Source organism: Eucyclogobius newberryi, unplaced genomic scaffold, assembly GCF_026437365.1.
Source record: "Eucyclogobius newberryi isolate DKJ021-1_F unplaced genomic scaffold, fEucNew1.0.hap1 SCAF_13, whole genome shotgun sequence".
Taxonomy (NCBI): domain Eukaryota; kingdom Metazoa; phylum Chordata; class Actinopteri; order Gobiiformes; family Gobiidae; genus Eucyclogobius; species Eucyclogobius newberryi.
The window spans coordinates 8561178-8578110 of NW_027315757.1; positions in this window are offsets into that span (position 1 = coordinate 8561178).

Consider the following 16933-nt stretch of genomic DNA (forward strand, 5'->3'; position numbering starts at 1 on the left):
TGCTCACCTGCTCACCTGCTCACCTGTTCACCTACTCACCTGTTCACCTGCTCAGCTGCTCACCTGCTCACCTGCTCACCTGTTCACCTGCTCACCTGCTCACCTGCTTAGTCTCAGCAGAGACTAAACTCTCCTGAGCTTGAACCAGGCTCAGTGATGCAACACGTGCACCAACCTCCAGGAAACTCTCAGGTAACACCGCGTCCACGCCGCGTCCACACCCCGTCCACACCGCGTCCACACAGCGTCCACACCGCGTCCACACCGCGTCCACACCGCGTCCACACCGCGTCCACGCCGCGTCCACGCCGCGTCCACACAGCGTCCACGCCGCGTCCACACAGGTCCACGCCGCGTCCACACAGCGTCCACACGGGTCCACACTGCGTCCACGCCGCATCCACACAGGTCCACACTGCGTCCACACAGCGTCGACACAGCGTCCACGCCGCGTCCACACGGGTCCACACAGGTCCACACGGGTCCACACCGCGTCCACACTGCGTCCACACAGCGTCCACACAGCGTCCACGCCGTGTCCACACGGGTCCACACAGGTCCACACGCGTCCACACTGCGTCCACACAGCTTCCACGCCACGTCCACACGGGTCCACACCGCGTCCACACTGAGTCCACACAGCGTCCACACAGCGTCCACACCGTGTCCACACGGGTCCACACAGGTCCACACGGGTCCACACTGCGTCCACACTGCGTCCACACAGCGTCCACACAGCGTCCACACTGGTCCACACCGCGTCCAAATGGGTCCACACCGCGTCCACACGGGTCCACACCGCGTCCACACGGGTCCACACCGCGTCCACGCCGCGTCCACACGGGTCCACACGGGTCCACACAGGTCCACACGGGTCCACACCGCGTCCACACAGCGTCCACACAGCGTCCACGCCGCGTCTACACGGGTCCACACGGGTCCACACAGGTCCACACTGCGTCCACACGGGTCCACATAGGTCCACACGGGTCCACACTGCGTCCACACAGGTCCACACGGGTCCACACAGGTCCACACGGGTCCACACCGCGTCGACGCCGCGTCCACACGGGTCCACACAGGTCCACACGGGTCCACACTGCGTCCACACGGGTCCACACAGGTCCACACGGGTCCACACTGCGTCCACACGGGTCCACATGGGTCCACACAGGTCCACACGGGTCCACACCGCGTCCACACAGCGTCCACGCCGCGTCTACACGGGTCCACACGGGTCCACACAGGTCCACACGGGTCCACACCGCGTCCACACGGGTCCACACAGGTCCACACGGGTCCACACTGCGTCCACACGGGTCCACACTGCGTCCACACAGGTCCACACGGGTCCACACAGGTCCACACGGGTCCACACCGCGTCCACGCCGCATCCACACGGGTCCACACGGGTCCACACCGCGTCCACACAGCGTCCATGCCGCGTCCACACGGGTCCACACGGGTCCACACAGGTCCACACGGGTCCACACAGGTCCACACGGGTCCACACTGCGTCCACGCCACGTCCACGCGGGTCCACACCGCGTCCACACGGGTCCACACCGCGTCCACACGGGTCCACACCGCGTCCACACGGGTCCACACCGGGTCCACACCGCGTCCACACCGCGTCCACATGGGTCCACACCGGGTCCACACCGCGTCCACACGGGTCCACACCGGGTCCACACCGCGTCCACACCGCGTCCACACGGGTCCACACCGCGTCCACACTGCGTCCACACCGCGTCCACACTGTTATTCTTCTAGTCCTGGTTTAGTCCTTGTGTCGTCCCGCTCTGGTCCCGGGTTTGCTGTGATGGAAGTGGAAGTGTCTCAGACGTGCAGAACTCTACAGCTCATTACTACAGAGTCAAGGTCAGGTTTACTTTAAGGAACAGAAATATAAAGAGTGGAGACCAATAGAATAACTTAATAATAATAATAATGAATGAATAAATTAACGAATACATGAATAAATACATAAATAAATAAATGTATTGTGCGTACAATGTAACAACACGTAACAACATGCAATAACATGCAACCCAAACGTTAAACACAACGCAGCCAGTAATGCAATCCAAATGAAATAATCTGTAATAACATCTCACTGGAACATAATGCACTGTGTAATAATCTGTAATAACATCTCACTTGAACGTAATGCACTGTGTAATAATCTGTAATAACATGTCACTTGAACGTAATGCACTGTGTAATAATCTGTAATAACATGTCACTTGAACGTAATGCACTGTGTAATAATCTGTAATAACATGTCACTTGAACGTAATGCACTGTGTAATAATCTGTAATAACATGTCACTTGAACGTAATGCACTGTGTAATAATCTGTAATAACATGTCACTTGAACGTAATGCACTGTGTAATAATCTGTAATAGCATGTCACTTGAACGTAATGCACTGTGTAATAATCTGTAATAGCATGTCACTTGAACGTAATGCACTGTGTAATAATCTGTAATAACATGTCACTTGAACGTAATGCACTGTGTAATAATCTGTAATAGCATGTCACTTGAACGTAATGCACTGTGTAATAATCTGTAATAGCATGTCACTTGAACGTAATGCACTGTGTAATAATCTGTAATAACATGTCACTTGAACGTAATGCACTGTGTAATAATCTGTAATAACATGTCACTTGAACGTAATGCACTGTGTAATAATCTGTAATAGCATGTCACTTGAACGTAATGCACTGTGTAATAATCTGTAATAGCATGTCACTTGAACGTAATGCACTGTGTAATAATCTGTAATAACATGTCACTTGAACGTAATGCACTGTGTAATAATCTGTAATAACATGTCACTTGAACGTAATGCACTGTGTAATAATCTGTAATAACATGTCACTTGAACGTAATGCACTGTGTAATAATCTGTAATAACATGTCACTTGAACGTAATGCACTGTGTAATAATCTGTAATAACATGTCACTTGAACGTAATGCACTGTGAAATAATCTGTAATAACATCTCACTTGAACGTAATGCACTGTGTAATAATCTGTAATAACATCTCACTTGAACGTAATGCACTGTGTAATAATCTGTAATAACATCTCACTTGAACGTAATGCACTGTGTAATAATCTGTAATAACATGTCACTTGAACGTAATGCACTGTGTAATAATCTGTAATAACATGTCACTTGAACGTAATGCACTGTGTAATAATCTGTAATAACATGTCACTTGAACGTAATGCACTGTGTAATAATCTGTAATAACATGTCACTTGAACGTAATGCACTGTGTAATAATCTGTAATAGCATGTCACTTGAACGTAATGCACTGTGTAATAATCTGTAATAGCATGTCACTTGAACGTAATGCACTGTGTAATAATCTGTAATAGCATGTCACTTGAACGTAATGCACTGTGTAATAATCTGTAATAGCATGTCACTTGAACGTAATGCACTGTGTAATAATCTGTAATAGCATGTCACTTGAACGTAATGCACTGTGTAATAATCTGTAATAGCATGTCACTTGAACGTAATGCACTGTGTAATAATCTGTAATAGCATGTCACTTGAACGTAATGCACTGTGTAATAATCTGTAATAGCATGTCACTTGAACGTAATGCACTGTGTAATAATCTGTAATAACATGTCACTTGAACGTAATGCACTGTGTAATAATCTGTAATAACATGTCACTTGAACGTAATGCACTGTGTAATAATCTGTAATAACATGTCACTTGAACGTACTGCACTGTGTAATAATCTGTAATAACATGTCACTTGAACGTAATGCACTGTGTAATAATCTGTAATAACATGTCACTTGAACGTAATGCACTGTGTAATAATCTGTAATAGCATGTCACTTGAACGTAATGCACTGTGTAATAATCTGTAATAGCATGTCACTTGAACGTAATGCACTGTGTAATAATCTGTAATAGCATGTCACTTGAACGTAATGCACTGTGTAATAATCTGTAATAACATGTCACTTGAACGTAATGCACTGTGTAATAATCTGTAATAGCATGTCACTTGAACGTAATGCACTGTGTAATAATCTGTAATAACATGTCACTTGAACGTAATGCACTGTGTAATAATCTGTAATAACATGTCACTTGAACGTAATGCACTGTGTAATAATCTGTAATAGCATGTCACTTGAACGTAATGCACTGTGTAATAATCTGTAATAACATGTCACTTGAACGTAATGCACTGTGTAATAATCTGTAATAACATGTCACTTGAACGTAATGCACTGTGTAATAATCTGTAATAACATCTCACTTGAACGTAATGCACTGTGTAATAATCTGTAATAATATGTCACTTGAACGTAATGCACTGTGTAATAATCTGTAATAACATGTCACTTGAACGTAATGCACTGTGTAATAATCTGTAATAACATATCACTTGAACGTAATGCACTGTGTAATAATCTGTAATAACATGTCACTTGAACATAATGCACTGTGTAATAATCTGTAATAACATGTCACTTGAACGTAATGCACTGTGTAATAATCTGTAATAAGAACATAATGCACTGTGTAATAATCTGTAATAACATGTCACTTGAACGTAATGCACTGTGTAATAATCTGTAATAACATGTCACTTGAACATAACGCACTGTGTAATAATCTGTAATAACATGTCACTTGAACATAATGCACTGTGTAATAATACGTCAATAATGCACTGTGTAATCTCAAATAAATATTTATCCTTAGTGTAATGCACTGTGTAATAATCTGTAACACGTAACCTGAATTATAATAACACACAACCCAATTGTAATGCACAATATAATGTTCTCTAATAACTTGTAACATGGAAAAAATGTCCAATAAGTAAAATATGCATAATGCACCGTAAATCTGTAATAACCTGTATCCCAAAGGTAAAATGAAATGTAACAACCAGTAATAACAGTCACCGAGCAACATGTTTTTTGGAGTTAATTTTCATAGAAAGTCATGTGTTATTTTTCCAAACATAATTGCCCTGCAGCCCCCCCTCACGCCCCCTACTCACATGTCCCCCCCACACGCCCCCTCCTCACATGTCCCCTCTTCACATGTCCCCATCACATGTCCCCTCCTCACATGTCCCCCCCACATGCCCCCTCCTCACATGTCCCCTCTTCACATGTCCCCATCACATGTTCCCTCCTCACATGTCCCCCCCACATGCCCCCTCCTCACATGTCCCCTCTTCACATGTCCCCATCACATGTCCCCTCCTCACATGTCCCCCCCACACGCCCCCTCCTCACATGTCCCCTCTTCACATGTCCCCATCACATGTCCCCTCCTCACATGTCCCCCCCACACGCCCCCTCCTCACATGTCCCCTCCTCACATGTCCCCATCACATGTCCCCTCCTCACATGTCCCCCCCACACGCCCCCTCCTCACATGTCCCCCCCACACGCCCCCTCCTCACATGTCCCCCCCTCACACGCCCCCCCCTCACACGTCCCCCCCTCACACGTCCCCCCCGTCCTGACGCTGCCGGCCATGCTCAGGTGAACCAGCCTGACACACCACATGCTTCCTGCAGATGAGATTCTGTATTTATGTATCCGTGGAGATTGTGGGAGGGCGGCTGTTTGTGGATGGCACCTTCACGCGTCTTGGTTGACACTGCCGATATGAAATGTATCCTGTCCCACACCGATGTGCTCCCTGTGCACGAGGTGTGATATTAAATAATGGGATCTGCGGCGATTGAAATGTGTCATCTTTGATCTTCGGAGCACTTTGAGTCCCTTTCCAGATCGTGAGGCTGTTTTGGTCAGGAGTAGCTCGCTGGAGGAGAAGCCTGCATGCATGAGGTGTGCATGTGTGCGCTTGGATGGGAATATGTATGTATAGGGGATGACGATAATAACCCTTTAAAAGCATATTTTTTGTGCAAACGTGTACATGTTTTTATGATGTGTGCTGCAGTTTGGTCCAGGTCACCCTTGAGAAAAGACGTTTCAGTCATGGTTTCTTTTTACCCAATATACAGGTTAATAAATACAAAACAGAACTATATTTATGAATGCTATGAACACCCACTCTACTAGATATATTAAAAAATAAACAGGAAATTAATGAATGAATGAGAAGGACATTTGTAATAACAGATGAAGAATGGGAACATTTACTAAATAGAGGAGCGCAATGTCATCTTTAAAAACACTTCTGTTGGAAAAAATGTGTGAGATTTTGGGTTAACATTGGTAAGTTGAGATGCCTTCAAACTAGAAGAACGTTGAATTAAAAATATTCAGGTGTTGATGAGTTATTGTACATAAACAGACAGACTTCTAACCATTATGGAGCAGTAACATCAGCATAAAGAATCTTAAAGGCTTTTACGTATTTATCTTTGTGGTGACAAGCTGGAAATGCCACCAGGCCAAGTTACAGGTCAGATCAGTGGAGAGGCGTGCCTGCTCACTGTAGTATTAATGTCTTTCATTGAATTTCTTCTGCAATAAAATCACCTGTGATTAAATAAATAATGTTTATGGTGTTATGTGAAAACGTTAAATTGACACTTTTGTAATTCATTATATGCAATTTCACTTTGTTTTACTTTCCAATTACTACATAAATAAATACATGATTAATTAGGGTCTTTTCCTTCTGGTGGTCTACAAACCTTCTGTGAACCCTGCAAATACTGACTTAAAGTATAACATACATTATCTCGTATTTAGTTAATCAAGCATTACAAATGGTCAGTTCTGAGTTCAACACACATACGAAATAAATAAATAAAAATACCAAGTCCAAAATGATGTGCCATCCTGAGGGCAAAAAGACTCAAAACAAAGTATTCCTCTTCTGTCACATCCCCAAAGACTCATTTGTCCAGAAATGTATCAGTGTGGTCAAGAGTGACCAGTGGACTTACAGAAACCACTGCAGAGCTATTTGTTTCAGGTTGTTAGCAGCTGGCTAATGCTAGTTTACGTATTATTGTGCGGCTACATGCTAATAAACGTTAGCCCACTTGCAGACAGTTTTAAAGAGCATTATTTCCAACTGTCCATGTGTTGTATTTTAGGATCAGACACAAAGTCCGTGCTCTTGAAAGCTTTGAGGGCGTGTCCGGCGTAGAGGGTGTGTCCGGTGCAGAGGGCGAGTCCGGTGCAGAGGGCGTGTCCGGTGCAAAGGGCGTGTCCGGTGCAAAGGGCGTGTCCGGTGCAGAGGGCGTGTCCGGTACAGAGGGCGTGTCCGGTGCAGAGGGTGTGTCCGGTGCAGAGGGCGTGTCCAGTGCAGAGGGCGTGTCCGGTGCAGAGGGCGTGTCCGATGCAGAGGGCGTGTCCGGTGCAGAGGGCGTGTCCGGTGCAGCGGGCGTGTCCGATGCAGAGGGCGTGTCCGGTGCAGAGGGCGTGTCCGGTGCAAAGGGCGTGTCCGGTGCAGAGGGCGTGTCCGGTGCAGAGGGCGTGTCCGGTGCAGAGGGGGTGTCCGGTGTAGAGGGTGTGTCCGGTGCAGAGGGCGAGTCCGGTGCAAAGGGCGTGTCCGGTGCAAAGGGCGTGTCCGGTGCAGAGGGCGTGTCCGATGCAGAGGGCGTGTCCGATGCAGAGGGCGTGTCCGGTGCAGAGGGCGTGTCCGGTGCAGAGGATGTGTCCGGTGCAGAGGGCGAGTCCGGTGCAAAGGGCGTGTCCGGTGCAGCGGGCGTGTCCGGTGCAGCGGGCGTGTCCGGTGCAAAGGGCGTGTCCGGTGCAAAGGGCGTGTCCGGTGCAGAGGGCGTGTCCGGTGCAGAGGGCGTGTCCGGTGCAGCGGGCGTGTCTGGTGCAGAGGGCGTGTCCGGTGCAAAGGGCGTGTCCGGTGCAAAGGGCGTGTCCGGTGCAGAGGGCGTGTCCGGTGCAGAGGGCGTGTCCGGTGCAGAGGGCGTGTCCGGTGCAAAGGGCGTGTCCGGTGCAAAGGGCGTGTCCGGTGCAGAGGGCGTGTCCGGTGCAGAGGGCGTGTCCGGTGCAGAGGGCGTGTCCGGTGCAGAGCAGATGGAAATGTCCACAAACGTTGTCTGTGCTTTTTAGGATCAAAACCCAGAACTTCTGCCTTCTTGAAGTAGAAACCAATTTCCCTTTCAGTTTTATGCTCTGTTTTTCATGACTCTCTCACAGCGAGAGGGAACAGCACGTGTGACGCCTTCAACATGTGACAGCAAATAAGTCACGTGACTGAAACACATGGACAGTCAAAATAAAATGACCTATATTTACTGAATCCTTGTTTCCTTTAAACAGTTCAAGAATATTCCATAAAAAGGAGCACAGTATCTAAAGCAGTTTTCCCTGTCGCTCGGGGTGAATCTGCTGCTGCTCAGCTCAGTCTCTCTTGGGACCGAGTGTGGTGATGATGACGATGGGATTCAATCAGAGAAGTGAGATACAGTGGAAGCCTTGATATTAAAGCTTTATAAATTAAAACGCAAGTCTTAATGAAGTCCCAGTCCATTGTGGTGAACAGCATGTAGGTTGCAGAAGATATCACCAGAATCCATAAGTGAAGCAAGAATACATGTACAATAATAAAAGGCCTAATTGTTCTGAATGTATTGAAATGTACATATTTGTTGTGTATATCTCCTAAAAACATTACAAATGAGTGATTTAGTTAATAAAGTAAAGTTGACGACATTAGCATATCTATTATCTGGTTACTTAGAATAATAAAAGGTTAGTTACTTCTTAAGGTTAGTTACTTCTTAAATGGATTATTATTTACTCCAAACTCCTTAGTAGTAGTACTTATTATACCATCATAACTGACATACGGACAATGGAAAAAATATCACACCCAGATTCAACATGAAAATCGAAAAATTTAAAAGAACCTGGACAAAATGGGCCTCAACTTTTTTTTCATTTTGATTTTTTTTTTTTTTTTTAAAAGACCCAATCTGTTTTCTCCTTGTAAGTCTTTTTTTTTTTCTTGTAATTTTTTTTTCAAAATTTTCTCTTTAAAAAATATAAAATTATTATTATTTGTTCTTAATAAATTAAGTCTTTATTCATGTTTATTAAGGCTGATTAAAGTTAATTGTTTTCTTTGGGTTTAGTCATGCTTTAAAGGACACAACAATGTGATGAAATTCAAACCAGCTAACCTGTGGTCCGTGGGCGGTGCCTCAACCACTTTGACTGCACCATCACTGATGGAATGTTACACTTTCACATTTGATTTAATTTTAGGAATACGTTCAAAAAGGAAAGAATAAAATAAGAAATAGAACAAAGATATCCGTCAAAGCGACCTGCTCCGAGCTCAACCCGTTAGCCTTTGATTCCTGCTTTTTAGCTGTGGCTGTCGTTGATTGCGTTCCGTTACATCAGCCTGGATTGAAATGATATTCACGACCCTCAAGTGAAAAATTGACTTTTAAAAGTTGGAGTTACGCTGGAGGATTGACTCCCTTTTTTGATTTTGATCTCATTTCATCCCCAGCCCATGTGGAAGTACACACAATCCAACCTGCAGCTAATTTCATGGACTTACAGGGAACTGGTGGAGGAACAAGGACCTCTAGTGGTAGACTCTAGTACAGCAGGGCCCAAAATATTGATGTATATGCTAAGTGTTTCATATTCTGTTTGACATTATTTAAAGAAGACATATTATGCTTTTTCAGGTACTTATTATCAAACTATAAAAAAGTAGATCATAATTTGACATTTTATTCATTGAAATCCACAATATTGATTTAAAAACAGCTTAATGTTTGTTTTTAATTTCCAAAATGTGAAATAGGAATTTACCAACTAATATTTAATTGCTGAATTTTAAATCAATAAACTTATTTTGTTTTTTGATAAATAAATAAATAAATACATTGTTTTAAATAGTTTTATAATTTGGTCTAAATAATTTAAATGGCCTTTTAAGTTGAATAACTATTCCCCAACCTTTAGTATTAAATTAAATATTCCATCACATAAATGTCCTATCTTAAATCTAAATGAACAACTACAATCCTACTAATGATTCAGTTTACTAAACCCTAAGATGAGGCCAAAACGATCATGACTTAGTGTCCTACAGCAATAAACTGTCGGGCACTCACTGAGGTTGTTCGCAAACTCCTCGGTGGCAGGGCTCCGGGGGTGGCAGGGCTCCGCCCTGAGTACCTAAAGTATCTGGATGTTGTAGGACTGCCTTGGTTGACACGTCTCTGCAACATCGCGTGGCGTTCGGGGACCGTGCCTCTGGACTGGCAGACCGGGGTGGTGGTCCCTCTGTTCAAGAAGGGGGACCGGAGGGTGTGTTCCAACTACAGAGGGATCACACTCCTCAGCCTCCCGGGTAAGGTCTATTCCAAGGTACTGGAGAGGAGAATTCGACCGATAGTCGAACCTCGGATTCAGGAGGAGCAGAGTGGTTTTCGTCCCGGTCGTGGAACACTGGACCAGCTCTATATTCTCCATCGGGTGCTCGAGGGTTCATGGGAGTTTGCCCAACCAGTCCACATGTGCTTTGTGGATCTGGAGAAGGCTTTCGACCGTGTCCCTCGGGGTGTCCTTTGGGGGGTGCTCCGGGAGTACGGGGTCCGGGGCCCTTTGCTCAGGGCTGTCCGGTCCCTGTATGACCGGAGCAAGAGCTGTGTTCGCATTGCCGGCAGTAAGTCAGACCTGTTCCCAGTGCATGTTGGACTCCGCCAGGGCTGCCCTTTGTCACCGGTTCTGTTCATTGTTTTTATGGACAGAATTTCTAGGCGCAGTCGGGGGTCGGAGGGTGTCCGGTTTGGGGACCGAAAGGACAAGATCGCGGATACAAGCGGTTGAAATGAGTTTCCTCCGCCGTGTGGCTGGGCGCTCCCTTAGAGATAAGGTGAGGAGCTCGGCCACACGGGGGGAGCTCGGAGTAGAGCCGCTGCTCCTCCACGTCGAGAGGAGCCAGCTGAGGTGGCTCGGGCATCTGTTCCGGATGCCTCCTGGGCGCCTCCCTCGGGAGGTGTTTCAGGCATGTCCCACCGGGAAGAGGCCCCGGGGAAGACCCAGGACACGCTGGAGAGACTATGTCTCTCGGCTGGCCTGGGAATGCCTCGGGATCCCCCCGGAGGAGTTAGAGGAAGTGTCTGGGGAGAAGGAAGTCTGGGAGTCCCTGCTCAGACTGCTGCCCCCGCGACCCGGCCCCGGATAAAGCGGCAGAAGATGGATGGATGGATGGACTGCCCTCAACCACATCAAATACACTGCTTAGGGCTCGAATATTGTTTTGAGCAGATTTAAATGAAAAGAAAACCACTTTTACCGGTGCATCTTTGTGTTTTCCTGTGCATTCATGGGTGTGGTCTGTAAACCTGAGCCACATTAGTCCTGCAGCTCAATCTGCCAAGGGCGCCACCTGCTGGTCAGACTGGAGACCACCTGGACCAGGACTGAACTCAAGAAAATCAGAGAGTGAGTGGAAAGACTTGAGAAGTAGGGCTGGGCTATTTGCCTTGACAGTAGCTCACAAAATGTTGAAACTTGATAAAGTAGCGTGAATGAAATAATGACAACTGGTCTGAGTCGTGATTATGTCAACAGTTTGTTTACTAGAGGTATAAGCAATGTGCACCACGATATCTTTATCCAAAAAAGACTAATCATAACAAGCATACGCACAATGGAAAAAATAACCTTTGGACTCAACTTAAAAATAGACAAATTTAAAAAATAATGGAAAGTGCTACGTAGATTGAAGATATGCAGACTGTAGAACTTTAATTATTAAGAGTGTTACTATTAAGAGTGTTTTTTATCTGTCCTTTTCCTCTGTATCTACCTGCGTTGCAACAATTACATTTCCCCCATGTGTGGACAATAAAGGAATATCTTATCTTATCTTTAACTTGGTAAGGATCAGATGTAAGCTACAGTCAAACAGAGAGACTCAGACACAGGACACAGAAAAGATTGATTAGCAAGCTCTATTCGTGAGTTATTTGGCGCTCAGACCCCGGTGGAAGACAGTGATCATGGTCACTCCATGATCTATTTGTATTAGATGTCTCCCCCCGGAGCCTGGAGACTGGTGGTGGTAGATGTGAAGAGAAGGTAGAGGATGAGGGGAATGTAGAGGAGGAGCAGGGGAGGTGGTGGGTCTCAGTACGGTTTGAACGGCCGAGCCATCTGCCTGAGGGCTTAAATGCGACCGCCTGGTGCTGATTGGGAGCGGGGAGGAGTCACTGAGAGCGTTGTTTGGGGATGAGGAGCAGGTGCAGGGGCCATGACGCAGACGTCCCCTGACCTTTCACCCTCCTTCTTGGCCGGGAAAAACTGCATAACCTCTTTGGGAAAGCGCAGAAACCTGGAAGAGTCCATGGTGAAGGAGGGATCTGACTCTCACAGACGGACAGGCGGACGCCGCTTGAGTGCGATGATGGCGCTGGGGAGAGGGGTCCTTCCATGGAGGCCGACGCCGAGTTAAGTTAGGTCTTCCAGGTGAACTTACGCAGGCTTCATTTCTCGTAATGTCAAATTGAGCTTTCATTTAAAAGGTTTAAACTTTTCAGTGACGTTAGACACAAGGTTGAAAAAAAATTGGTTTGTTTATCTTCCCATTTCTACTTTTCATTCAGCCAATCACAGTCCGTCACAGTTTGCGAGGCGCGGGACCCCAGACACATAATGTTCCTGTAGCACACCCTAAAATGCCTTAAAGGAGGGCAATATATGACAAATGGATAGTATCTCGATAATACTAATTGTCAATCCAACAGAAATGTGTTAAAATACTTATTTAAACGTATTAGTGGAGGTTTGATTATCAGACAAATGTGAAATGTGCATAAAATGAATCACAAAAATGCAGAAATATCACTTTATACCTTTATTTGAAAGATGACTGCATAACCTATTTCTTTTCAGAACAATAATAGCTACATTTGGATATACTGAATACTGCCCACCTCTGTACTGTACTGTACTATTTTAGTAGACGGGATGGTTTACTGTGGGTCAGGCGGTTGTGGGGTTGGGTGTGGGATTGTTTTTAATGCTCTGTAAAGCACTTTTCTGTGTATGGAAAGTGCTTTATGAATAAATATTGCTTGATTGACCTCTAGTTCTTGTAGCTTTGAAATGGGAATGATCAAAGCCCTGTCAGTCTATTCTTATAATAATACATGTATTGCAATATTTGAAATTCCACTGTATATATATATATGTTTTTATTACTTTAGAATTTATAAAGAGAGGATTGGTGTATTGCCTCAGACGAGTGCACAGTAACTTAAATACATATTATGCTAAATACATTTTATGAGTGTTTAACCTTGTTCCAAAGATCTTTCCTCACCATTGGTTTACTCACAGTGTATTTGGATTGATTCTTGCATGTTTAAGTACTTAAGAAAATGTGCACTTTGACCCACAGTGATGGAAAAGTAACAAAGTACAAAAGTAAAAGTCCTTAAAGGAGAACAAAATAACATTTTCACCTTATTGACATCTTTGTTCGGGAAAATTGCTTCTGATGACCAATAATCAGGACAATTCTTAATCAAGATGACAAGATGACAATATGACTGAAAATGAGTACTTTAATACTTTTACTTATGTAGACTTTTTATGTGATACTTTTCATTGTATTCTATTTGTTTTTTTTATTTTTTTGCATCTGTATCCGTACATTTACTTTAGTAAGAGATAAGAGTACTTCTTCCACTGCTGCCTACATTCCACTTAGTTGTGATAATTATCAGTTCTGCAGTTTTTAATAGGAAGTCAATGAACCTGTTTATTCAAATACTATATTATTTCTGTATACATTTTTTAAAATGATAACAGAAATCCATCATCCACCTTCTTCCGCTTTATCCGGGGCCGGGTCGTGGGGGCAGCAGGGACTCCCAGACTTCCTCTCCCCAGACACTTCGTCCAACTCCTCCGGAGGGGCACCGTCTCTTCACCCTTTACACTGCAGACTTCAGACACGACACGGACAGCTGTGTCCTGCATAAGTTCTCTGACGACTCTGCCATCATCGGACTCATCAGGGACGACGATGTAGATGCATATTTTTTAAAACACAGCCGTTCCATGGTTCGTTGCAGTGCTTCACCTGCAGGGCGGTGACAGAGAGGGAAAACGAGCTTTAGAGGGGTGCTTTGGAGAGCTCCCCCTTCAGTCCAGATGCCCTGCAGTTGTTCCACTCTGAGGCTGTACGTCGCAGAGCAGGGTCAAAGTGAGCCGGATCAGCCTGTGTGTGAATAAATTACTGCACTGCTCCGTTACAGCGTCTCTTTCACAGGATTTATCTTCAAACTCAGGATTTGCTCTCCAGAGAAACAGACAACCACTCCAGGACAGAGGTGGGACACAGAACGGGAAAAGCATTTGTCGTAAATGTGGTTTTATAGATATGAAAAAAATGAAAATCAAGTGTAGTCTGTGATGATTACTTTTTATGGCAGCAAAAATAGTTGTTTGAAGATAATGAGAACTGGACCTTAAAGTGTAATTCCCCGAAATACGTGTAAAGTAATATTTCAGCACCTTAGCGGTTTATTTTACTTTCCAGCCTTTGTTTTATGCAATACTAGAACCTCACACAATATACTTATAGTAGTTAAGTTTATTTATTAATGGAATAGGACAGCATGTATTAGCTAATGCTGTAAATACACCGGATTTAGCTCAAAGCTCATTTTCATCCGCAGTCCCATGGTAAAAATATCAATACCATCTGAATATTCTCATCGGGGTGATTAAAAAAATATCGAGATGTTCATTTTATTTTATACTACCTCAGTAATATGTAGTTACCATTAGGTTGTTCAAGATGTTGCTATAAATCCTCTGAATCCTCTGAATCCTCCGGATCCTTGGAAACTACTACATCAGGGGCCCAAAACCTCTCTCTCCATATTCTGAAAGGATATATTAATTCCAAGAGGACAAGAAGGAGATATTGGAGATGATGGAGCGTCCAAGACGGGGCCAAAATGGGATGAAAATACCTGTTTGGATCTGCACAACTTAAGCGAGGTAAATGAGTCTGTGGAAGAAGCTGGTCGAGAAGTCGATGATCCCCGATCCTGTGGGACATCAGGAAAGTGGGACAAAGAAGAATCTGAGTAGTTTTAGATTTGAAAATGAAAGAGCCACCCACACCCAGGCTGTGTCTACTGAACAGTATTTTTGGATTGGTCCGGGATTCATTTGAAAGCAATATTGACAAACACAGTATGTAAAGTGTAGTGTTCTATTTTTTTTTTTTTTTTTTTTTTTTTAATATACGGTTTACTTACCTGCTAATAGTATTGCCTAGTCTTGTGCTAGCTATTTTTACTTTATCATATTTTATTTTTATTTTATTTTATTCTATTATCATTATTTTATTATTATTATTATTATCTGATTTTTATCTTTATTTTTTTTTTTTATCATCTATTTTATTTTATTTCCCCCCCTCCATTCCCTATTAAGATAGGAGAGGAGTTTTGTTAATAAGAGTTGTTTTTGTTTTTGTTAATAAGAGTTCTATTAAGAGTGTGTTTTGAAACTTCCTATAATCTGTCCTTTCAAATCAAATCAAATCAATTTATTTTTGTAAGGCCCAAAATCACAACAACAGTTGCCTCTGAGGGCCACAGTGAGAAATGAAGTCAGACAATATCTGTGGTGGCGAGGGACGATGTCCCAGAGTCCTCTGTCCTTAGACTCTCCTTCTCGGCCAGGAAAAACTACAAAAAAAAACCTCTTTGGGAAAAAAGCGTAGAAACCTGGAGGAGTTCCAGTGAAGGAGAGATCCGACTCTCACAGACGGACAGACGGACACGAGGAGACTGGAGCTGGACCCACTCTTCAGGCAGATGAGGGACCGTCGGAGGCGAGCTGGGCCCACTCTTCAGGCAGATGAGGGACCGTCGGAGTCGAGCTGGACCCACTCTTCAGGCAGATGAGGGACCGTCGAGGGCGAGCTGGACCCACTCCTCAGGCAGATGAGGGACCGTCCACACAGGGCAGGGACCACTTCACCAGGGGAGGGTTATCTGGGTCCACAGGTCTTCAGGAGTGAGAGAAAGAAAAGAAGGCGGTGAACAGTTTGCAAGTGGAATCAAAAAATAAATATTGTTTGATAGCATAAGTAGTCAGAAGAAGAAGAGGATAGTGCTCAAGCTGCCATACTTCCCCCAGCATAGTTACTCCTAGGGCAGCGTAGCTGAAGCTGTGGGTTTATGTTTCTGTTCCTAACTAGTCTGACCATAAGCGATTTCAAAGAGGAACGTTTTAAGCCTGGACTTAAATGAAGAGACTGTGTCAGCATATTTAACATGGGAGCTGATTCCATAACACAGGGGCTTGGTAGCTAAACGCTCTACCTCCTACAGTACTTTTAGAGACTCTTGGCACCACCAGAAGGCCGGCATTCTGAGAGCGAAGAGCTCTGTTTGGATGATATGGTTCTATAGCATCTTTGAGGTAGGTTGGGGCCATGTCATTTATGGCTTTGTAGGTCAAGAGTAGAATTTTGAATTTGATTCTAAACTTGACGGGGAACTAGTGAAGAGACTCCAGCACCGGCGTAATGTGCTCTCTTCTTTTTGTTCCTGTTAGTAATCTTGCTGCTGCATTTTGAACCAGTTGAAAGCTTTTTATGGAGCTTTTAGGACACGCTGCAAGCAGGGAGTTACAGTAGTCTAATCTAGTCGTTACAAATGCATGGATAAGTTTTTCGGCATCACTTTTAGGCAGGATTCTTCTGATTTTGGCTATGTTGCGCAAATGGAAATTTATATGAGCTTTAAATGAGAGCTCCTGGTCAAATAAGACTCCAAGATTTCTTACAGTAGAACTGGAGGCTACACTGACATTGTCCAGTGTGACTATCTGCTCAGATAGAGCATCTCGTAGATGCTTAGGGCCAAGCACAATGACCTCGGTTTTTTCAGGGTTAAGAAGCAGGTAGTTTAGT